Source organism: Helianthus annuus, chromosome 7, assembly GCF_002127325.2.
Source record: "Helianthus annuus cultivar XRQ/B chromosome 7, HanXRQr2.0-SUNRISE, whole genome shotgun sequence".
Taxonomy (NCBI): domain Eukaryota; kingdom Viridiplantae; phylum Streptophyta; class Magnoliopsida; order Asterales; family Asteraceae; genus Helianthus; species Helianthus annuus.
In genome coordinates, this window is record NC_035439.2 from 97,012,170 (window position 1) to 97,038,054 (window position 25,885).

The 25,885-nt window shown below is 37.4% G+C and overlaps 1 long non-coding RNA gene across 2 annotated transcripts; it reads right to left on the bottom strand.

Annotated features, from left to right (window-relative positions):
- Window positions 1-240: 240 nt before the first annotated feature.
- LOC110905626 lies at window positions 241-3,079 on the bottom strand. Of its 2 annotated transcripts, XR_002573285.2 has the most exons (4): window positions 2,804-3,079; window positions 1,756-1,835; window positions 1,572-1,673; window positions 241-383 (listed from the first exon to the last, which is right to left on the bottom strand). It is a non-coding gene; the product is annotated as an uncharacterized LOC110905626 (long non-coding RNA). The 2 variants fall into 2 exon arrangements; XR_002573283.2 differs by lacking the exon at window positions 241-383 and having other exon boundaries at window positions 1,468-1,673; window positions 2,804-3,078.
- Between the last annotated feature and the right edge of the window lie 22,806 nt (window positions 3,080-25,885).

Here is a 25,885-nt window from a genome sequence, read left to right on the forward strand (position 1 = left end):
AGTCCTTAACAAATGTTTCGAAGAATGAAAATTGGTCTCTAATGCCACATCATTTCAGTCCTTAATATGTTTCTTTAGAGTCTGAAAATCAGTCTCAGATAACATTTATTTTCATTCGTTAATATGTTTAAGTAGTCTCGGTATCCAAAAATCAGTATCTATTATATTATGTTCATTGAATAACTACGCCAATAGTATTCCAAAAGCAAATAGCATAAAAAATCAAACCAGCCCAAATTTTTGTACAAGTTAATGAAACTTCTTCAAATCACTATTTTTTTACATAGTATCTTAAATTTCTACAGATCAGCTAGGAACAATGCCCCCAACTTATGCTTTGAACAAGCTTTCATCACATAAAACTCTAGTATCCATTTCTAGTTCTGCAAAATATAACAAGTTTGTTATAATAACACAATATTGAAAGTAAGATTAACCTTCCGAATAAGAGAACTTCAAAGCTAAACATCAGCCGTCGTTAGTGCATCATAGACTAAACCAAACTTTGATGAAAGTAAAGATTAGTAAACTTCCTATACAGCAATTCCATATACAAGTTCCTAACACATAACGCGTTCATATCGTTATAATAGTGACTATTATGAATTATTATATGTCAAGAAAGAATATGAAATGGGTACCTTGGATTTGGCCTGAATGATCATGTTTTGAACAAGAGAAGTTGCATAAACTGTGAAGATGGTGACTAATTCTTATCGCATAGTGTTCTTTCCTTATTATTATTGAAAAAAGAAAGTAAAAGTAGCTATAAGTTTATAACTCTCTACTGAATCATTGTATTTCCTCTCACTGAACATCAATCAGATTATTTTATTTTATTTTATTTTATTTTCTTGAATGGCAATGATTACATACTCCTAAATTACATTAATAAATCCTAATTTACTCCTTGCTTGAGATTGAACCCAACATCAATAGTTTATACATACTACAAAATGCACATAAATGTCAAAAATCCTACCAACAAATTTTGAGTTGTGATACCTTAGTGACAAACAATTCTACTATTAATATAGACCAAGGCTATGAAATTTTATAGCATAATAGGGGTGTAAACAAGCAGAGCAGAGTTCGAACTCGACTAGGCTTGAGCTCGTTTAACTTATGAAAGCTCGAGCGTGACTCGGTTTGAGCTTTGTTTCTAAAGCTTGAGCTAAGCTCGTAGTCAATTTTTCAAGTTCGGGCTCGACTCGAGTTGCTCGCGAGTAGCTCGACTCATTTACACCCCTAAGCACAACCAAACCAAATTTCGTCTAGAATAAGAAATTCCAACATTATGTCATCCACAAATTTTCAAATAAATTATAACTGTATAAATATATACGATTAAGAATATAAGTTTGGAATTATACAACTTGGAAGATCACAAACACAGAAGCACAAGTTATGTAAAGATGTAAACAATATGCAAATATAAGTCCTTCATTATCACATGATCACATTCAAAGAATATACATCGTAATTCAATTCAATGGATACACATTCGGCTAACAATTCTATACATGTAAACCACACAAAGACATAAATTACTCAAATGAAATTGAACTTACATTAACTTTTGTTTAGATCACTCTTACATTTTCATCTTCTTCTTCTTTAGCGGTGTAGAACTAAGCGAAAAACCACATCTCATGGTCCTTTTCAGGCCCCACCTACTCAACCATAATAAGATAATGAATCAAAATTGGAATCAGACTAAAAAAAATCCAACTAAGTTTAAGATATAAAGCTCACCAATCATGACTTATTCGAACTCCCATATGCCATAACCAGCATCAAAACCACCCATCTTACAGACATCAGATCATAACTAGCTTAAGATTCATAAAAAAAAATAGTCATGTACAACATAAAAGTGTATGTATGTGTTTGGTAGTTTTAAATATTGTTAGATATGAGTGTGGTCTCTTGCAGACCGGCATTCAAGACAAAGCACCTACGCTCTTATTTCTTCCTATAATATATATAATAGAAAATCAAGTATATAAAGATCAATAATATATATAATAGGAAATCAAGTATATAAAGATCACTTTATAGAAAATACAATAAACAACCAGTGTCAAAAAATTATAGTAAGTTTTCATCCGTTTTTGGGGAGCGACTAACTCAATCAACCAGTTCGACAGTGAGTCATTGGCAAGGCCAGTTAGAAACCCATTGGTTTGAACCCAAATTATAAATCAACAAGATCTACACAATAAATCTAAAAATTTGCCATCAGTTAAGAAGATCCACCACCTAAATCTAGAAACAGACCCCTCCCCCCCCCCCCCAAAAAAAAAGACTGGATTAACAATAAATTAGCTATGAATAAAATTTAAGAATTTATATGAATCAAACTTCCTGCAGGTAAAAAATGGAATTAAGAATTAATGATTGCTCTTCCACTAACAAAAATCTGCATATACTATCATGAAAAAAATCAGGATATTTCTTTCACACAAAATTTTGAATATACTATCATTAAAAAATAATGATATTTCTTTCGCACACTTCTTCGAACACCTACCATGCCTCCCAACAGGAGTTCCTTTCCATACACAAAGACTAGGAGTATAAAACCTAAAACAAGAAAATGGTTTACTACACCTTCGTTTCTTCATGTAGCCATCAAACTACAAATTAAACGAGATTACATGAGAGGCTATAAAAAAAAATATATCAAAAAGCAAACTACTTCAAGGATCCATGGCACTAGACAAAAACATCGATAATCACAGCATGAAGGAAATTTGATGGTAATTTTGGTACATGTGCAGAAAAATGAGAAAAACCTTACAAATTATCGGAGCAGACTAGTAGATTGTAAATGGGGCATGGCACTAGGTCCGGATTACAGCAGTGAAGGGTGATCAACGGTCAGGAATGGTGATGCAGGGGACATAGAGATATAGAAAGTCGGTGGTGGTGGCAGTCCACGTTGGTGCGATGGTCGGTTCGCGTTCGGTGGTGGTTGTGGTGGGAACAAACACCGATGGTTTAGGTTTAGAGAAGGAATATAGATAGAAATACTGGGGGTGGGAAAGTATAGTGTAAACCATGGAGGGAAATTGATTTAGGTTTAGAAAAAACTTAAAATGGGGAATTTGGGGGCGGAATTTTAACTTTTTCGACCAAGAGGGAAATTAATTTATTTTTAAAAGAAATATTATTTTTTATATTTTTTTGTCTTATTATTTTATTATATAAAGACTCAAAATAGGTAAAGAAATATTATTTTTTTTATTTATATTTCTTACTGTTTTATTATATAAAAAGTCAAAATAAGTGAAGCATAATGCTAATGTTTTTCAAATTATCTTCTAATATCTCATATTGAGCTTATGTGGGCTTTACAATATCATACATAATAGATTATAACAGGCATAAAATACATGTTTTAATATTGTATATAGAGTTAATTGCCAAAATCGTCCCTGAGGTTTGAGCATCTTTGCCATTTTCGTCCAAAATGACACTTTTGTACCAATTGCCCCCAACGTTTGTAACTTTTTGCTATTTTCATTCAAACCACTAACTTAGTTTATTTTTTCTGTTAAGTTAAGGATATTTGGATGAAACTGGCAAATATAAAACCACAAGGATGATTTTGGCAATTTACTCAAACTCTTTTAAATTTCTTTTATTTAATTAACTTTGTTACGTATATAATAAAAAAGAATATACATACAATTTTTATATGAAAAAAATAATAGTTTTGTCACATAATTTTTATAAATTTTCATCCAACCATTAACTAAGTTAATTTTTCTATTAAGGCGAAGGATGTTTGTAAACAAAGACAGAAATTAATTTCTAATTTTTTATAAAGATCAGTTTTATAAAAATAAAATTTACTCAAACATCTAAATGTTATAAAACTAAAATTTTGGTGACCTTATTGAAAAAGGTCAAATAAAAAAATCTTATCATATGTACCAAGTTTGTAATTCATCTTCTACTCTTTTAAATTCGCTCCTAAGGAAAACCAGAAGCCAGTGCCCCCCTCCTCTATCAAACAACGTATCGTTACCAAACCTTAAAATTACCCACCAAATTGTAACTATAATCCTATGAACCAAAAGTTTCTTTACTCAAGCCACTCAGAATAAGTATTAGTTAGTTACCTCATAGTCTTAATTAAATAAATATTTTATTTCAATCAACATATTTCTTAGGTGCTTAACACATTTAAAAAAATGTAACGTTTTACAAATTTTTTCTATCTCTACAACGGATAAATACTAAAAGTTGTAATCTATTGTTATGTGCTGCACACCAGTGACGTTTTCTCTGTATAAAACTGATTTATATAAAGAAGCTGTAAATTAATTTATCTCTTAATTTATAAAATTTAAAACATCCTTCACCTTAACAGAAAAAATAAACTGAATTAGTGATTTGGATGAAAATTTATAAAAATTATGAAAATTTATAAAAATTATGTGACAAAATTATTAATTTTTTTTTCTAAAAACTCCATGTATATTCTTTTTATTATATATGTAACAAAAATAATTAAATAAAAGAAATTTAAAAGGGTTTGAGTAAATTGCCAAAATCGTCCCTATGGTTTTATATTTACCAGTTTCATCCAAATATCCTCAACTTAACAGAAAAAATAAACTAAGTTAGTGGTTTGGATGAAAATGGCAAAAAGTTACAAACATTGGGGGCAATTTGGTATAAAAGTGTCATTTTGGACGAAAATGGCAAACGTGCCTGAACCTCAGGGATGATTTTGGCAATTAACTCTATTGTATATTAGATCTTAAATAGTCAAAAGGGCTCGGATGCGTTTGTTTGGTCATCCATACTTGGCGATAATGGGATATAATAGAATATAAATATCTCAATAAACGATATTGGATCTTAATACCCTAGTATGCTTTATTATGTCATATTGGTTCTTATAAGAAGTAGATTCGGTTGTGACGAGTCATATTATACCATAATATGCTTTATTATGTCATTGGCCCCCACACACGAAATAGTTGGTGCTCACCAAGAACTTGCTAAAGGTGATGAGGGTGCCCTCCTTTGTCAAGCACGGGGGTGGTGTTAAGGGCTTTAACAAGCTGATGTGGAGGTGGGCGTTAACCAACACCACTCAACATTAATGGGTCATATATGGCCTTAATAGTCATTATAGCTCTTAATGAACCATAGTGGAAAAATGTTGCATCTTCTAACACATTTTTTTATAGTTACTTCATTGAAGTTTCATTATAATCGAATGCAAGTCATTTTAAAATGTTGTTTCTAACAGGTTGCATTAGACTTACTTTATAGTAGTGTTGCAAACAATCCTAATTGGCAATATTTAGCTATTTGGCCATTATTGGCTCTATTTAATCATAATTGACCATAACTCGAACCACTTGACCATCAATGACCTTAATTGACTATCAACGACTCAAACTGAGCAATATACATCCTAATTAACCAATAAAAACCCTACTCAATTGTATTTGGCCAATAATGACCCTAACTCTGTCATTAGCATCAAATAATTGAAGAATGAAAATTCATCCTTGATCATTAGCATATACGAAAGGTGTTATGTATATGAAACACTTCAAAGACTGTATATCAGTCCTTAATTATTTCATGTACAAAACACTTCAGGGATTGAATATTATTCCCTAATTGGAATCGTTTTAAGAATATTTAAGAACTAAATTACATGCACTAACATGTTCCTATTCTTTATTAGAGACCGAATGTCAGTCACTAACATAAGTCGCATAACAATCAAGCCCTAATATACCTTGCAAGTAGCTAATGGTTGAATTGCTCCTTTAGTAGCTAATGGTTGAATTGGCAATGATTTTCGGGATACTTAAAATTAGTCTTTAGTCATTTCACATGCAAAGGCATTTAATACTGGTTATCAATCCCAAATACGATCTCTTACATAAATTGCTAGGACTAGATTTGAGTCTCTAATACATTTTCTTAATATGGTAGATTATAAGTTAATTATAAGAGACTAAATACCAGTCCCTACTTCGAAGACTAAAGATCAGTCACGAATAACGTCAATTACAAGTTATTGAGACTGAATTTTAGTTTCAAATACATTTTCCTTAATATCGTAGAACTTGCGCCGACCAAATATTAGTCTTTCAATCTTTCATATACAAAAGGCGTTCAAGACTGAATATTAGTCCCTAATTGATCTGTTTTAGAAATATTAAGAACTGATTTTCAGTCACTAATATGTTTATTCCATGTTAGAGACAGAAGATTAGTCTCCATACATTTTTACCGTTATTCGTTACGTATTTGGGACTGAATATCAATCGCCAGTAAGCTTCCCTCCAAAACCTTGTATTATTGCACAGAAATATTTGCGACTGAAATTTAGTCTTAAGTAAGGTGTCAATTTATTAGCGACTGATAATCAGTCACTAATATATATAGCATAGAAACCAGTCCCGAATATTATTAGTAAATGATAAATCAGTCCTAGATATTATGTATTAGAGACTAATAAAATAGTCCCTAATAATTAGTCTCTAATGGTCACTTTTCTAGTAGTGGTTGAGGCCTATGGAATACACAACGCTGAGCTAATCGAAGATTATAATGACATTAAAAGAAAAAATTTCACTTTGACTAATAATGAAAAACTTTTTAAGGAGAAAATCGAAGCTCAGCGAAAAGACATCATCCAACTCAAGGATGATGTTAGTGTAAAAACAGCCCAACTTTTCATGGTTCAAGAAAAACTATGCGATGTGACTAAAGAACTGAAGGATATCAAAGATAGATATCAAATTAATGAGCTAAATATTAAAAAAATTGATTCCTCCAGCAAACTAGTCAAAAACCTGTGTGATCAACAACTAGCATACCATAAAAGGAAAGGGTTGGGATTGGGATATAATCAGGCTCCTCTTATAATGACAATTATACTTACTTGCCTATGACTGAGGAGGAGATGATGAATGAAAGCAAAATGACATATGGTCCCAAAAAACAATAAGTCATCAGTTAATGTCAGACCTGTTGAAAAACAGGTGGTTCAACCAGCTTGTTTTGTATCCAAGGGTACTTTTGATCCTAACGTTTCTTCATCATGTGCAGATGAAGTACCTGAAGTGAGGTGGGGAGATATGTTTGGGAATGAACAAACTTTAGATTCTGATTTCTCTAAATCTACTTTTGATAAAACTGATTCTGGTTGTGTGTTTGGACAATCGTTTTTGAACTCGTTTCATAGTTATGTTTCATCTTCTTTTGGGCCTGATGTTTTGGGCAAAACTGTGAATGCTTGTGATGAAACTTTGAATAATGTGTGTGATGATGGATGTTTTTCAGTAGCTGAAAATTGTGATTCTAATGTTTCTAACTCTTCAGCTGATGATAGTGTGACAGGTGAGGTCCCTCAGGACGCATTCAGTGAAACCACTGAAACTCCTTCTCAAGAAAATCAACAGTGTTCATATTCTTCTTCTGAATCGATCTCAGTGGATGTCCCTAATGTTGAACCTAGTGGGACCCCATTAGAAACCGAGGTTGAAAAGGAACCATTATCAAACTCAGATGATTCATGTGTTGATGAAGTTTCAACATCTTCTGAGATTAAAACTGAAATTGATTTTCAAAAGGAAAAAGAGGTTGTTTTAGATGATAAATTGCAAGAAAAGTTTTCTGAAGAGAAAATTAAAACGGAATCTGAAACACCCTTTCAAAATGGTTCTGATGAAATGTTAAACAAAGATAAATCTAATCCATCTAAATCTCATACTTGTGCCAGTGCTAGTTCTGACCAACAGGTATCTAAATGCTCAGAAAAGGCACAAGCTAGTCAAACAAAACAAAACAAGCAAGCTCAATCCTCAAGACCCAAGAGACCCGCATCTGCTGTGAAGCATCAAAACTTCCACACACTGAAATGACAAACTTGTTTCAATTGTGGAATTGCTGGACACATCGCCAGAAACTGTGTTCATCTCCCAAGTGTGCAGTCTAAAAATAAACATGCACAAAATCAGAAAGCCAAGCCAAACCGATATCGTTATTCAGAGTCAGTGATGACTGAAAAGTCTAAGACAATGAGGAATAACTATCATAAGGTTAAGCCTTCTGATCAAGATTGGAATGCGGCCAAATGTAGAAATCAAAATCAACAAAAGGATTTTTCAAAAAATCAATACAAAGCATTTGGTAACTATAATTCTAAATGGTCAAATAAGCATTGGAAACCTAAAGCTAAGGCCACGCAATCCAATTCGTCTTATACATCTCATCAAAATTCTGCTATTAAAAATCCTTCGAAATTTTTAAATAAAGATAACTTGATGTGGCAGAGAGTGACTTACTTTGATGCACAAGGGAAACCCAGATCCACTATGGGCTGGGTTCCTAAATCTAACTGATCCCGTTAATCGTGCAGGAACAGCTGTGGAGGACTACCGTGCGCCTCTGGTACATGGATAGTGGCTGTTCCAGGCATATGACAGGAGACTTGTCTCAAATGGTCAATGTAAAAGAATTTGACGGGGGATATGTCTCTTTTGCGGGAGGAGAATCTGGAAGAATCACGTTGAAGGGAACAGTGAAAAACGACGTTTTAAGCTCCGAAAATGTGAATTATGTCCCAGAACTGAAACACAATTTGCTGAGCATTTCACAAATTTGTGACCGAGGAAATTCAGTTCATTTTACAAAGAAAGGATGCTACGTATTGAAACCAGGGATTGTCATTCCTGAAGATTGGTTTTTGATGACAGCTGAGAGACGGGGAAATGCTTATGTCATTGATATGAACAAGAAGCCGTGTGAAGAAATTACTTGTCTATTTTCGAAGATATCAGAACAAGATGGTTTATTGTGGCATCGTCGCGTTGGACATGTGAATATGAAGAATTAGAATCGACTTGCCAAAGGTCAACTGGTCCGTGATCTACCAATCAAAGACTTTATGTTGGTAGAAAAGTGTGTTGCTTGTGCCAAGGGAAAAGCTCATCGGAAGCCTCATAAATCCAAGCCTACACCCTCAACCAAGGCTGTGCTTGAATTACTTCATATGGATCTGTTTGGTCTAGTGAATGTGTTAAGTATTGGCAAGAAGGCTTATTGTCTCGTGATAGTCGTTGACTATTCACGCTACACCTGGGTGTACTTTCTAAGTCACAAGAGTGAGGCTGCGGGTTTGATCAAACAATTTATTACTTTGGTGGAAAATCAAGCCACTACGAAAGTGAAGGCTATTCGATCAGACAATGGGACGGAATTCAAAAATGTTACCATGGATACATTCTGTGCAGAAAAGGGAATTGATCAGCAGTACAGTGCACCACGAACTCCACAACAAAATGGAGTGGCTGAAAGACGAAATCGTACTCTTATAGAGGCTGCGCGTACTATGCTGGCCGATTCAAAGCTTCCTAATTTCTTCTGGGCTGAAGCTGTTAGCACGGCCTGTTACGTCCAGAATCATGCTTTAGTAAACAAACGTCATATGAAAACTCCTTATGAGATTCTGGAAGAAAGGTCGTTGAGTCGTGCAACATTGAATGGCTAGAAGAAAATGCTACGGATGCTAGAGTTGGACCAGATTGGTTATATGATTATGCTGCATTATTTAAATCATTTAACATGTTGTCAAGTGTCCCTACAATTGCAGGTGTGTCTACTCCAAAACAACCGCTGTCATTTGGTGACACTGAAGAGGAAGAACAAGCTGAAGAAAGATCAAGAAACCATACCATTGACCCACCGGGAATGGTTTTCACTCGGCATCCTATGCCTCAGCAAACGTCCCATCAATCCCCTGAAGGTGCTTCATCAAGTGGTGTTGTACCTAATGGTTCAGGATCTGCACTATTTCCTGAATCCATTCCTGAAGATTGCATTGTTACAACTCTATTAGTTCATCATACTGCAGCATCTAATGAGGGGGAGTCTAGCAACACCACTGCTGATAATCAAAATGCTTCTACTGAAGACGTGACCGTACCTGACATGGCAATACCTACAAGTGTCCAACGAAATCACCCTATAGAGAATGTGATTAGTCCTGTAAATGCAGGAGTTTTAACCAGGAGCCAATCAGGAACCATCAATACATGTTTATATTCTTGCTACATCTCCTAAATAGAACCTAAAACTGTTGATATAGCTTTGCAGGAACCAGGCTGGGTAGATGCTATGCATGAAGAGCTAAACCAGTTTGAGAAGCTTAGAGTATGGAAACTTGTCGAGTTGCCAAAAGGAAAGCACAAACTTGGAACTAGATGGGTGTTCCGAAACAAGCAAGATTCTGCAGGGGTTATTGTTCGAAATAAAGCAAGGCTGGTGGTTCAGGGTTTTCGACAAATAGAGGGTCTGGATTATGATGAAGTATATGCTCCGGTTGCCCGACTTAAAGCCATCCGGATCTTCTTAGCTTACGCGTCATATATGGGGTTCACTGTGTATCAGATGGATGTCAAGACATCGTTTCTATATGGAGATGTGAAGGAAGAAATCTTTGTCGAGCAGCCACCAGGTTTTGTGCATCCAGATCATCCAGAATATGCCTACAAGCTAGACAAGGCATTGTATGGATTACACCAAGCACCACGAGCTTGGTATGCTACACTAACTGAACATCTTTTGGCTCATGGGTACACACGTGGCACGATAGACCAGACTTTGTTTATCAAGAAAGTGGGCAAGGATCAGATCTTGGTTCAAATTTATGTCGATGATATTATCTTCGGATCTACAAGTGAGGAGCTTTGCAAGGAGTTTGAGAGAGTTATGAAAAAGAAGTTTGAGATGAGTGCTCTCAGAGAAATGACACTGTTTTTGGGTCTACAAGTCAAACAGAATTCTCAAGGCATTCTTATTCATCAAGGGAAGTATGTGGATGATGTTCTAGCAAAATTCAAGTTTTCAGACGCAAAATCAGCTGAAACACCAATGGCAGAGAGACCGTTATTGACTGAAGATGAAGAAGGATCTTCTGTTGATCAACGTTAGTATAGGTCTATGATCGGGTCGTTGATGTATCTGACAGCTAGTCGTCCGGATATCATGTTTGCTGTCTGCAACTGCGCAAGATATCAGGCTAATCCTAAAACTTCTCATCTTACTGCTGTTAAACGAATCTTTTGGTACCTTAAAGGCCGACCTCGGTTTGGTTTGTGGTATCCGAGGGATTCCAATTTTGACTTGTTTGCATTTTCTGATAGCAACTTTGGAGGTACTGATAGTGACAGGAAATCTACATCAGCTGGATGTCAATTTCTGGGTGACAGGCTCATTTCTTGGCAATGCAAGAAACAACAAACGGTGGCGATTTCTACAGCTGAAGCTGAGTATGTTGCCGCCTCTGCATCTTGCTCTCAAGTGGTGTGGATGCAACATCAATTGCAGGACTACGGTTTGACTTATCTCAATACTACTATTTACTGCGATAATGATGCTACAATACAAATTGTTAAAAATCCTGTTTTTCCCTCCAAAACCAAGCACATAGACATAAAAGTTCATTTCATTAGAGACTGCTTTGACAGAGGTCTTATTAAACTCGAGCAAATCGACACAGATGCAAATGCTGCCGATTTGTTTACCAAACCTGTCAGCAGCTCAAAATTCAAAGTGCTTGTTGATTTTCTGAAAATGATCCGGTATACCGACTGAGCATGGTTGTTTGTGTTTAAGTAAATTTGTTCATAAAGTTTTCTATTCTTAGGTAGTTTTTATTTATGCACAAATTTAGGGGGAGAAATTTTGAATAATACAAAAACATTAAAAAATTCTGAAAAATACAAAAACAATAAAAATTTAAAAATCCAAAAAGAAACATTGCCATGACTGGGAAATGAAATGATTTTTCACATTATGGTCGAGGGCTGACTCATGTAAGACCAGTATCGAAATAGTTTTGACTCTAAAACGATGTGTTGGTAGGCTCTATCCTTAAAGACTGGAAACGTCGGCTGTTCTGTTCAGAACTAATTTAGTACATGACCTCAGGAAAGAAAATCACTTGGGATTAGCTCATTTCTATTTAAATGTTTGTATGTTGTCCCGATACACACAATTTTGGTCTGACTCTGAAATTTTCTCTGAAAAAGTCGTCTATCTCCTCTGCTGCATCCAGATACATGCTGACCTAGCTGTACGTTGTCGCTCTGTAGATCATTTGTACACCCGAAAGAGGCCCTCAAGTGCCCAAAAGAAACCCAAAGAAACCTATATCAAACTGAGAAAATCTCATTTGAATTGTATATTATACCATCTCTGCTTAAGATCTATTCTGTTCCCAGTTAAAATTTCAGAGATCTGGATTGGACTTGTGAAATATGTGGTAGGGAATATACTTGCATGATAGAGTGTGCCGTTTATATCTCCGAGATCTGATTAGTATTTGTTTGAGTGTTCAATGTTAAGAAATCAAAACATGATAAAATTTGTTACAGGCAGTTGTATGAAAAAGGTCTAGGGAAATAAGTTTAGAAGGACAAATATACTGGCAATCGTCTAGATCATTCATTAGTAGATAAGTGTTGATAAGTGTTGTCAAGCCCGAAACCTGTGATTTGATCCCTGAGCAATTATGATATTTCCTTATTTTTTTGTAAATAATATTTCGATACTATTTAGTTTTTATTTGTAGGTTTTTGTTTTCATAAAAACATGCTCAGGAAGTTGAAGGGTTATATTGAAAATTTTGAGTTTTAATTGGATTACTGATACAATTTAATTTTTAATAAATCCAATTTAGACTGAAATGTGTAGTCTCGATTCGAGACTGTGGTCTCGGCCCAGTTGTGTTAAAGGCCCGACCCATAGATTTGGGATATTTAAAGAAGTCTCGACTCGAGACCTCACTTGCTCTCGAAATCAGAAAAGTTCAGTTCATTGTCTCTCTCTCCTTCCGGCGACTTGTTGGTTGATTGAAGTGTCATTCACGTGTTTCAAAGCATTCTTAGATCTCGGTTCATCAAGATTCAAAGGTATTGTGATAGAGTGTTAAAGGTTGTTTGCAGGATGTTGGAGATTTGTTAAAGATTTGAATGAGGCGAAGAACCCTAATTGGGATTTTATATTAGTCTTCAACAAAATTATTGGATGTTTGTGGTGTTTGATCCAAAACACAGTTGATTAAAGTTGTTTGTGGGGTTTCGACTATGGTTGCGACTAAGCACATATGATGACTCGAGACTTAATGTTGCGAGTCGCAACCTCATCAGTCTCGACTGAGGTCTCGACTCAAAATTGATGGTCTCGACTGAGGTCTCTGTTTAAGTTAATTCAGTCTCAACCGAGGTCTCGACTCGAATCCTTGTGGTCTCGACTCGAAACCTCATAGTCTCGAGTTGATTCATGTGTGCTACCAACAACCTATTTTTAACTGCTGATTCAGTGTGACATATTTCTGAATTTAGTTGACTACATTTTTTTCACATGTCTTTATGCTTAATGTTTCCGTTTGGTGTAGGATATGGACTTAAAATTTATTTCAACGCACAATCAAGCAGGCTATCTGGCTGCTCCTCCAGAGAAGCACAAGAGATTGTATACATCGCTGATTAAAGAGCTGAATAGCTGCCGAATTGTTCATGCATTGAGAGAGAATCCTGTTGTCTACGAAAGTCTAATTCAAGATTTTTGGAAGACTGCTAGTTTTGATGCTCTTGGAGCTGAAGGCAAAGGAGTTTTAGTTGCTGAGATACAAAAGAAAAACATTACTGTAACTGAGCAGATGATAAGGGAGGTGCTACAGTTCAACGACTAGGAAACTGACCCTATTGTGCTGCCTGTAGGAACTGTGGAAGCGATTCTGCCAAGATTAAGTTATGAAGGAAAGTACCCTCCGTTAGTGAAGAAGTTTGTGCATCCCTACTGACGTCTGTTGGTGCACATGTTTATTCTCTGCATGACAGAAAATAGAGGAGGCACTGATCAACTGAACATCACTCAGTCTGCTGCTTTTACCTGTCTAATAACCAATGAACCTTTCAATTACTCGAAGTACATATTCGAAGGCATGAAGAGAAATGTAACAGGAGTTCGAAAAGACAAGTTTCTAATGTATCCAAGATTTTTGCAGATGATTCTTGTTAGGATCGGAGGCTCTCATGATTGTGTTTGTTTGTATAAATTGAACAGTCAGAATATATGAAATGATATAAAGTGCAGCGGAAATGGATACAAACTTTGTAAACCCAATCAAAGAGGAAAATAGTATGATAAACAATTGCTTCTCATTTAGTCGAATGATTGAATTACAAAGCAAATGTTTACAAGCATGCTTACAATACTAAGCTCCCCCTCAGCCTGATACCCCAAGGTTGGTTGCACAAGATGAAAGGATTGGACTGAAGAAGAAGAATCCACTCAGTCAATCAAATGTAACAGTATAGGGTACTGCTCCATTTATAGGAAATCCAATCCACTGACGCATCTCAGCTGACGTCACCATGAAAGTGACATCTAACAACCTAACAAACTCTATCTACTGATCTATACAACTACTGCTTTGCTAACTACTGATATTATACTGTATTACATGAGATAAATATAAACTGCTGCTGCATCCTTCCACTGCTGTGAACCCAGCAGTACTTGTCATGATCAGCAGTGCTTGAACCAAGGCAGTAGATTGAGCAGTAGAGCTTTTAGTCTTCATTAGTCCTTGTGTAGAATCAGCAGTTGTAGGTCAGCAGATATTTATAGAAGCAGTACATTGGAGCATATCAGATGTTTGAGCCACATTCAAGGGGAAAGCAAAGTGTAAACTGCTGCTTATTGTTAGTCCACTGATGTGATCCAGTTTTGGCTTTACATTATCTGTTCCTCTGGTAGGGTTCAATCCCAACAATCTCCCCCCTGGAACAGATAATGCCAAAACCCTTCATTATTCAGGACCTTTATTTCTCATCAAGAGTTCCTTAGCTTGTTCCTTAAATTTAGCTTCAAATTCCTTGGCACTCTGGTCATCTTCATCCCTACACAGTGTAAGTTCAAGGAGATACTGCAAATCTTCAACACTTAGGCCAAGTGCTTCTTTCCTTGAGTCAATACGTGGGTCTTTTGATCAGATATCCACTTTAGTATTTTTAAACTAAATGGGTTTCTTGGGAGAGATTTATTCTTTGATGAGTTAGGAGATGATGGCCTTGTGAACACTTGCAGACTTTCAGACATTCTTTTGAAGGCTTCTTCAATGACTTTGTTTGCTGCAACTATGTCTTCTGTAGTTTCCTTTTCAATTTGCTCTTGCCTTTCAATTTCTGACATGTCTGTTGCAGTGTTTGGTGATGCAGGTTTGTTTAATACCTTCTTAACAAGGTTTTGAAGCTTTGTTGAGCTGTCTTCTTTTAGACCCATTTTCATGATGGTGTCCTTGAAGTACTCTGCTTCCTTTTCTTCGACCTCTTTTTAAGTCAGCTGTTTACCTTCTTCTTGGTTTATCACAAGAGTAGGATTGTCTACTGATTTGAACAATGTTCTGAGGTTTTCAATCTGCTGTTCAAACTTCATCATTTGTTCACGTTTCTTTGAAGCACCTGAAACAGTTATCTTTCTTTTCTTTAGCCTTTCATAGGCTTCATCAGTCTGCTGTTTTGACCATTTTGATATGGCTTCAGCAGTATCCATTTTTGCATCCAGCAGCTCCTTTTTCTTTCTTTTGTACTCAGCAGTGAGGTCAGCAATGAGCTTTTTGAATTTGCTCCAGTTTGGAGCATTCTTTTTCTTTGTAGGATCGTTCTTGATTCTGTCAATCCTATCAGCCTCATGCTTTAGAGCGATTAGTGGCCATTCTTCAAACTGTTTTTCTTCAGCAGGATAGAATTTTTCTTTCATGATGTAGGCTAGGTATTGTTTTCTTAACTTTCTTCGTTGTTCAGCCTTTTCTTTGTTCAGTTCTTGTGCAAACACTTCTATCTGCTTTACTTTAGTGAGGAAGAAATCCAGTCTTTCAGCAATGCCTTCTTCGCTTAGACCTTCACTTTCACTCTCAACTTTAGCTCTCAGTTTAGCTTGCCTTGCCTTGATCTTGAGGTAATCATCCATATCCTCTGGTGGCATGTAGCCTATGAGTGAGGAGAATCTTCTTTTTGAAGGATCTTCTTCTGTATAGAATTGCCTCGTCTCATTTTTGATAGCTTCAAGTTCCAGTGGATATTGTGCAGCATTAGGATCATGTATACCCTCATTGGCAGAGATTGGCTTTCTTTTTCTACTGAAGAGCTTTGGTTGTGATGTAGAAAAGGTGAGAGCAGTGGTGGATGGTTGACTAACAGCTGTTGAAACAACTAGTGTCTCAACTGCTGTTGTCATTACAACTACTGATGTATCAGCATATGTCTTCTGCTTTTGAGCAGGGGTTATGATGGCAGTTGTTTGAGTGGTGATTAGTGGTTGACTAACAGTAGTTGAAACAACTGGTGTTTCAACCACTGTTGCCATTACAACAGATGTTGTAACATCTATTGTCTTCTGCTTTTTGGCAGGGGGTGATAGTGGTTTGGTTGTTTGTGATGGTAATGGTGGTTTTTGTGCTGTAGACACAGATGGTGGTGGAACAGTAGTTGTGGTGGTGTGTGGTGATGTGGTGTATGTTGATACTGCAGTTTTGGTTTGACTATTTTCTGGCTCAACATACATACCATCATCAATTCCCTTTTTCTTCCACTTGATCTTCTCCCCCTTTTTGGCATTATCTGAGAAGGGTTCGTTCATGAAGAGAACAGTGGAGGGAACCTTTCCAGAGGCACTTTGAATGTGAGCTTTTATAGCTTTTATATCCGCCTGAGTATCCTTGAATCTTGATTCCACCATATTGGTCAGCTTTTGAACATGTATGACATGCTGCTGATCTGCCATCTGCTTTTGTCTTTCCAGCAGTGGTTGAAAAAAAAAATCCATAACTCATTTGCAGCAGGTGCTTGTTGAGCAGGTGCTTGAGCAGGAGGAGCAGTGGATTGGGCATTCTGAGCTTTTAACAGCTGCTGCACCATATCTTTTATTTCAGCAACTGAGGTTTCAAGGTTTTCAACCCTGCCCGTCAATTCCTAATATCTTGAATCATCACCTGAATTAACAGGATCATCTGAATCCCCACCAGCAGTGGTTTTACCAATGAATGATTTATGAACAGTGTCCCAAAAATCAGCCATTGATGCCCCTTGTTCTTGGTACTGGGGACTTCTTTCTTCAGCACTTGATAACCTTTTGATGTTGCCAGTAGTCAAAACAAACTCACTGGTGGTTCTCAGGGGTGCTATAGAAGAAATTGCCTTCAAGGGAGTCTTACTAATGAAACCACTGTCCAAGTGTAAACCAGTGGGTTCAACATTTGTAGTGGCTGCTCCACTTGAACTACTGACAGGAATTACTTGTAATTCCTGCAGTGTAACCTCCTCAGTTGTTGCTGGGATAGCAGAAATGTCAACATCAGACCCAGTCACCTGTAGAAGTATACTCTTAGTGAAAGGTGGTTGAGAGGAACTGGTTTGTGTCTGAGTAACATCAGCTGCATGCAACAAAGGTATGGTGGATGGTGGTATTATATGGGGTGAGGGTAAAGGAGTTGAAAGAGACATGTCCTTGGGATCAGGACTGTGGAAGATGGATCCGAGTGGGTCCAGAGCTTCATATTGTGGTGTCCCTGTGTTTACAACCTGATCCTTTTGTGAGGATGCAGGAGGAGTTTGAGGCTGGGGTTGAGATCTTTCTTCCAACTGCTGTGAGGAAGTAGCAGCAGTGGTTATTGGTGACTTTTGTGCTGTCACTGGCATTGACTCTGGGATCTCATCTTCCAGAGTTGCCTTTGGTTTGGATTTGGTGGGCTTTCTGGATGTTTTTCTTTTTGTCTTTTTAGTGGTGGCAGGTGTGGGTTTCAAAACAGTGGGTGTGCTGCTTTGATCACCTGGAGCAGTGGGCCAGCAGCAGATACCTGAGGAGCAGTTTCATCTGCTAAATTCTGCTCAGGCACCTCTGCGTTTGTTTTTATTGGTGCAAACATTCTTGAGAATGTTTCAGGTGTTAAGCAGTTTATTTTAAAAGAGGCACCTTGTTTGGGCAAATCTGCTTCTTTCTCTACAAATTTTTGTTCAAAATAGTAGCTTAAAAATCTTGGAAAGAGCAGAAATGCCTTATTATCAACGTTTTTTACCAAATCATCAAATATTTCCTGGGAGTAATTATAGTTTTCATTGTTTAAATTTGCATACCCCAGGCATTGAATTTTTGTTGGTATTTCATTAAAAGACGTTGTTTTATTAGAAACACACATTAGTAGTGTGTGAAATAAAAATCTGGGTGCAGAAGGAAAATAACCTTTTTGTAAGGTATCCCTTTTAGGTTGCTCTGCATAGCCCCTGTTTATGAAATCCTTTTTCAACTCGTCTTTAGAAAATGAGGTTTTTCCTTTCAAATCATCGAGTTTAAAGATTTCAGAAATGGATTTTGGAGAGATTTGAACCTTCTTACCCTGTATCGAGGAGTTGATGGCTGTGATGATGTCTCCTTGTTTTTCAAGGGTGGCATTCTTCCAGAACTCTCTCTTGGTTTGAAGATAAATGGGAGCGTCTGCTGTTATCAAAGTTTTGTACTTTGATGCAGATAAGATGTCAATGATGGAGTCGAAGGTGTTGTCAGTTGTGGGTTTTGTGAGTATACCCACATAATTGTGAGGGGCTTTGTAACGGATTTCTGTGGTTTCGACGACCATTTGAGTGGCGTCTGTTGGGGTGGAGGAAGAAGATGGTTTTGATTTTGACTTCGATTTTGGTTTCGTCATTTTTGATGAGGAAGATCGAAGAAAGTTTTTGGAGTTATGAGAGGGAAACTGCTTTGTGAAGAGAATGTTTGGAATTCAATTCGACAGTGAAACCCTTTTTGGATTTAATCAAGGTTTTATTCAGGGAAAAAGTGAATGCTGATGTGGCAACGGTTATAATGATCTTGTGACATCTGTGCCTCCAAGACCGTCGATCAAATACCAAATCAAAGAAATATTGTATTTCATACTTGGAATTTGTATAAATATGTGTATCGTTTGCACATATCAATTCTCGTTCGATTTCAAGCTCTAAATCACTTTCGGGAAAGTTATACGCAAACTGGTGTGTAAACGCAGTCAGTTTAACGCGACAAACACTCTGGGATAGTGAAATAAGCTTAACATACCTTAAATAACCTTCACATAACTTAGAAATAAGTTTTGGTTGATTTGGTGTGTCGAAAACAAGTTTGTTCAATCGCAAGGACTATTTGTGTCAAACTGCGAAACTATACCATTTCGTATGATGTCGGACAGTCCGGAACTTGATCATAAGCTAAACATACCATAAATAACCTAAACATAGCTTAGAAATAAGCTTTGAGTGGTTCGGTGTGTAAAAAACATGCTTATTTGATCTTTCAGGGACTAAAATTGTCAAAAATGACGTAAGTTTGCATTTTCGCGCATATCTTACGTTCTGGCCACATCTGGGCATCCAAAAATTTGTGTAATCATTAAAATATTATATTTTAGTGATTGGCATGATAAAATTCCATTCGTCGCTCAATTTGGATCGTTTTTGCGTTCGTTACGACTTCCGTCGTAATTAACCGAACAACGCAACCGTACGACCAAACGAACCAACATCCGAGATATTTTTGAGCATGTTTTGAGTTCCCAATACTTTAACTTCATTTAGAGCCTTGAAATGAGGTTAACGGGGCTTAAGCGTGTCAAAAATGGGCCGAAACGCAAGTTTCTAAGCTGCGGGGACCAATTTTGACAATCTGCCAAAGTTGGCCAGGCGGCCCGCGTAAGCCTTGGCCATATCTTACGCGGGGCGCGTGGGCCTGTCAGACAGAAACAATGAATCTGGTCATTTTGCACGATTTTGATGGTTTTGATGGGTGGTTTTCATTACTAGGAGCTGGTTTGTGTGGGGAACAAGTCCCCCAATCAGTCTATGACACTTGTATCGCCCGGATCGTGCCCTCCTCTCCAAGGAATGATCCTAACGGTTTGCGAAAAACTATATATAGGCCATCAATTTCATTTGTTTCTTTGCTCATTCACTCTTCTCTTCTCTACTATCTGATTTGGAAGGCTCCCTCAAGTGTAAGGAGCTCTCTAAGTCTGATTGGGAACTTGGTTTTCTTGTAGAAAAGATAGCAAGGACCCATTGTGAGCATTCTTTCATTCTTTTTATTGTTTTCCTAGCTTGGAAGTCAAATATAGTTTGACTTTCAGCTTTGACCACGAGTTGGTCAACGAGAAGTTCGTTTGAACTTCGCAACGTGAGCGTAATCACGTTGGTTATAGTCCTTAGTGACTATACAAATTTATTACCACGTTGACTAGGTGTAGTGACGAGTCAAAGTTTCGGTCAAAATGCGTTTTAGCACGTATTTTGCAACGGGACTACTATTAGGTATCAAAACACTGTGTTTTGATACCAAATCAGTAGGTTAAACATGCTTTGACATGTTTAACTCGTCACTAATAGTTAGTGCTTGTTTAGAGTCGTAAGTCGAGCGGTCTAAACCACCGCTTAGACTTTCGAACTCGACCCGTTGGGTCGATTTTTAGGATCCGACCAAGCATGGTTAGTGACCATAGTTGCATAGGGAATAACCTTCTGAGGTTATACCTTATGGTCATCGAGTTTAAGTAGTTGTATGATAGGTAGATTATATGCCTTAGGTAAATTACCAAAATGCCCTTTTCATGCATAATTGGACTTTAAGAATATGTAACCTAACTTTTGTCACCTAAACTGATTATGAAACCTATTTAAACATGTTTAGGCATATAATACTTGTCATCGGACTAGTTAGACGTCTCGAACGCGCGTTTGCGCGCACGACGCGTTAAAGTGGCGTAAGCTACCTTAATGGGCCGCGATGGGTCGAAAGCACTTAGGTTTGGTTCCGATTTAGAATGTAGGCTTTGTTAAACCATATCATATGAGTTCCTACACTCATTTGGTTTACAAGACCTCATTCTTTCCGATCTTCCGATTTAGGCGTCTGTTGTTTGACTTGCGATCCGATACTAGGTACCACTTGATTCCTTGATTGCCCGAGCATTGATAGTTCACAAAATCAGGGATACCCTACAATCTCAAGTGAGTACATAGTTCCCCTATTTTATTGTTTTCAATTGTTTTTGGGTGATTCATATGTACAAAACGAATTTCAAGGTTTCAACGAGGATTTCAAAAACGATGGTTTATACTAAACTAATAACGATTTCAATAAGGTGAACAAGACTTGTTGGTTGTATTTACATAACAAATGACATTCATTAGCTCGGATCAAGCCGACCAGTATTAGGTTATGGTACCATAGGATCTGACAAATCCCGTTATCAGACTACACCCATTGTTATGTGTGGGGGTTATGTAGGTAATGACCGAATCTGTTATTGTTAACTTACCCTTTGGTGGTTTGTTAATGCGAGAAACGAGTTAGACGAGTCACAAAGGTTTGAATGTTGTTAGCAAGACGACCAAAAGTAGTTTCACTATTAAAACGAATACGATTTTGAGACGAGTCAAACGATTTGAGACGACTTCAACGAGATAAACGATTGGTTTTGGGTAGTGATTAGATAATGGGACGAGTGTAGTATGATAGAATCATGGTAGATACGCCGCTGGTACATCTTATATATAAGTGCTTCTATCATAATACATTGCGTGTCATTATTTAGTTCACTGGTGAAGCTATTTTGAAACAATGTCACACAACGAGGTTTTTGAAACAATATAACCCATACGAGTTTTACTAACGAGTTTTCACGAGATGTTTACAAGTTTTTATTCTAAAGCAAATATTTTTGGGTTAGGAGTCATGGCTACGAGATTTCTTATACTATAACCATCTTGATTTGCGTTGGTTAAACTATGTTGCAATACACTTTTCAAAACGAGGTTTGTATTTTGACTCTTGTAGTCTAACGAGGTACTACAACATATAAACAAGCCATGAATCCGATACTCCCACAAAACCTATGTACTCGCCAGCATTTCTTTGCTGACTTTACTTTTTACATATGTTTCAGGTGGTATTGCTTGATGTTGCTTGCTAGGAAGCTTATGTCACATAGGACCTGGACGAGACCTTAGTGATTTAAAAACAGTTATAAACAATATGTAGTTTGTTTGTTTTGATTTAAAGACAATGTACATTACATAATAATTCAATAAAACAAAACATTTGGTTACCATGGTTGTGAAACAATAATTCTGTTGCAACACTCCTCGACGTTTCCGCCACGGTTTGTTGTTTTAACGTGGTCGGGGTGTGACAGAAAAGTTGGTATCAGAGCCAATGGTTATTGGGAATTAAGTTATTAGCATTGCTTTGACCTAGACTATAACTTTAGGACCCTAACACAAGTTTACTTGTGTTTAGAATTCTTAAAACAATACCGTCACCTATCCTTAGGTGATAACCACAACGAGAACACAATAACGAATCCGCTTCGAAAATTAATCATCTATCCTTGGATGATTGATTACTAGGTTTTGAACCCTTTGTTATATGGTTTTGAACCCTTCCGGTTTGATCCATTTTGGTTTAAGTGCCTTCTGAATTTTCTAAATCTCGTCAAAGTTTGGGTCTAAATAATGTGAACACGTGCAAACTGGAAGAGTGAATGCCTGTACCCTGAGTTTTCTGTCTAAGGCTAGAGTGTTCGTACAAATCCGCATTATCGGACCAGTCACTCTTACCTGGGAACTCTTGGGGTGAGTGTTCACTTATAGGCGAGCATGTCTTCGCGATACATTATACTGACCCATTTACTTTGATTGGTCACTGCGTGTCGTTTGTTTGTTCGAGGTAACGAACAAATGATCGTCTTCCTTGTGTTGTGTCGATATTTTCAATGCCTCTTTTGTTTTCCCAACTGTCAACCTCACTCGTTTCCCATGTTTCCTTTTTAGACAATGCCTCCACGACGCAATACTCAAACCGATGCTCGAACTTATACTGCTGAGGAAGTCGCAGCCCTTGTCTCTCAACAAATGGCTGCTGTGCTTCCAGGCATTGTGACCCAAATCCACGAGTTATACAACAACAACAACAATAATAACAACAATAATGCTCAGTGTAATTTCAAGAATTTCAATTCTGCGAAGCCGCTTAAGTTTTCTGGGTCACAAGGAGCAACCGCGCTCCTGCAATGGTTTGAGAGTATCGAGAGCACATTCAGACATGTGCAGTGTCCGAATGCGCGCAAAGTTGAGTTTGCTTCAAGCGTATTTGAGAAGCGAGCTCTTACATGGTGGAACGGAGTCATGCGTGATAGGGGTGCCGAAGTGGCACTAGCACAGACTTGGGATGAGCTCCGAGCTCTCATGATGAGAGAGTTCTGTCCCCGACACGAGATTCGAGTGTTGGAACGAGAATTTGACGATTTGAAACAAGTCGGGGGAAGAACACCGTGCTTATACGGATCGATTTGAGGAGCTTAGTTTGTTGTGTCCCACGATGGTTACCCCGTTGGATAAGGCAATCGAGAGGTATATCGATGGTTTACCCGACTCCATTCAGGACATCCTGACTGGCGTTAATCCTACTACCGTTCGTCAAGCGATCGAGTTGTCTGCTACCCTGACTGAATCTCAAGTCAGGAAGCGTAAACTCACCCGCAAGGGTGATAAAAAGAAGTCAACCGGTTCTGACAAGGGTAAGGGTGAGAAGCAGGATGAGACTTCGAAGAAGTCAAGGAAGCGTAAGGCTTCCCAAAACTTTGCTGTCACCAATCAAACTACTCAGAACCCTCAGAACCTACCGACTCAACCTCCTGCGAAGAAAGCATATGCTGGTACCGCACATCACTTTACTCGATGTAATGGTCACCATGTTGCCCAACAGGCCTGGAAACAGTGTGCTACGTGTGGTAGATTTGGGCATTTGGCCAACATTTGTCGTTTTGGTCAAAATCAAGCTGCCAGGTCCTAGCACAAGCTCAAGGGAATGCTGCAAGATTCCCACCTGGTTCGTGTTTCAATTGCGGAGAAATGGGTCATTTCCGCAACAATTGCCCGAGATTGGAAAACGCGAATGCGAATGCGAATGTCAATCCGAATGTCAACGCAAACGCGAATGTGAATCCCGCTCGTGGGCGAGTGTTTAACATCAATGAGGCAATCGATGATGCGGCAACGAACAATTATTATTTTATAATCCCTCTGGTTGTTATCTTTTAACATTTAAAGACAATGCGGTTGTTATATAAATAAAATTTGTGGTTTTATTTTAAACTATTGCAATTGTATGAATGTTTGATGCAACTTTGTGATGTCAACACAAAGACAAACTACTCGTGTGATTTTGTCATGATCACTTGTGATCTCCCCTAGAACCTTAAACGCTCGTTTCTTTTAAAAACCCACTGTTATTTAAGAAAAGGATTCATCCGTCCGAGCTTTCTCACCTTGGGGAGCTCCTATCCTCTTTGTGAAAAAGAAAGATGGATCTTTTCGAATGGGTATCTATTATCGTGAGCTTGATAAGCTTACCATCAAGAATCGATATTCCCTACCTCGAATCGATGATTTCATTGTCTTTTATGATGCGCCGAATCTACGCCTTGATTATGTTCTTATACGTTGAGGTAAAGACATAGCATATACGTCAAGACAATTGAAAGTTCACGAAAAGAACTATACAACTCATGATCTCGAATTGGGAGCTGCAGTCTTTGCTCTCAAAACCTGGAGACACTATCTTTATGGCACGAAGTCTATGGTTTTCACAGACCACAAAAGTCTCCAGCATATTCTCAATCAGAAGGAGCTGAACTTGAGTTAAGCTCTTGAACGATTACGATTGCGTGATTCGCTACCTTCCTGGTAAGGCGAATATCGTAGCCGATGCACTTAGTCGAAAGGAACAAGTCAAGCTTCACTCTGTTCAAACTCTAATTGATATTCAATCACTTGTCCTTCAAGCACAACGATCTTGTTAAAACGAAGGCTTTTTGATATGTGAGCTACCGCTTCAATTCGAGCTTAAACTTGAAACAAAAGGGACGATGGGTTGCTATATTTTAAAGATCCTCGTGGATGATTCCCTGATTGGATTCTTGTACATCCTAATATATACATTACAACTCAATAAGGACAAACCGAATTCCTATTAAGATCTTCCTATCTTCATAGTTAGACTCTTGGAAATATTAAAGTGCCAAATGAAATCCACGGATTGGATTCCTGGCGTACTTTAAATACCCGGGTCCAAAGATAACAAATTAAAGGTCGAATTAATCAATTATGCGATTTTGTGATTATGTGTTTATGTGTTCTCCTTTGTGTTTTGTGCGATCCGATTTTTTTCGAAATCCTCATAGAATCTTCCATATCTTCATATGAGGGATTCATAGTAGGAAATTCAAAGGTACTACCTTAAATCCTTAATGGGCTTCTACATGGTAGTTAGGACCCTTGGATTATATAAGTGCCATTTCATAATTCGAAAAAGACCCCTTGAGTGGTCTAGTTAAAGATTGATTCAACATCTAGTCAGGAATGACATGTGATATAGCTGGAAAGACTTCTAGGTAGTCTGTTTTAAAAGATCATTTATTGATCTAAAGGACTCAATGATGGTCTAGTCACACTCATCACAGGTTCGTTCATTTAGTTCTTCCCTACACATTATCAAATACACTGTGTGGACTATGCAAGGAATTACGTAATTATGGACGCGTACATAATTATGAAATTCAGTGCACGGAAACCACAGTAAGATTTATCATGTGTAAGAACTGATAGTGACAACAATAACGAAATGTGAACGATGTAATGGAGGTACGGTGGACGCACCAATGGCACTTCATATACTTGTATATAAGTGTCCCTCTTACATTGCAAGCATAATGTTATTAAAGTTACTAGAAGTTCAGGACCCAACC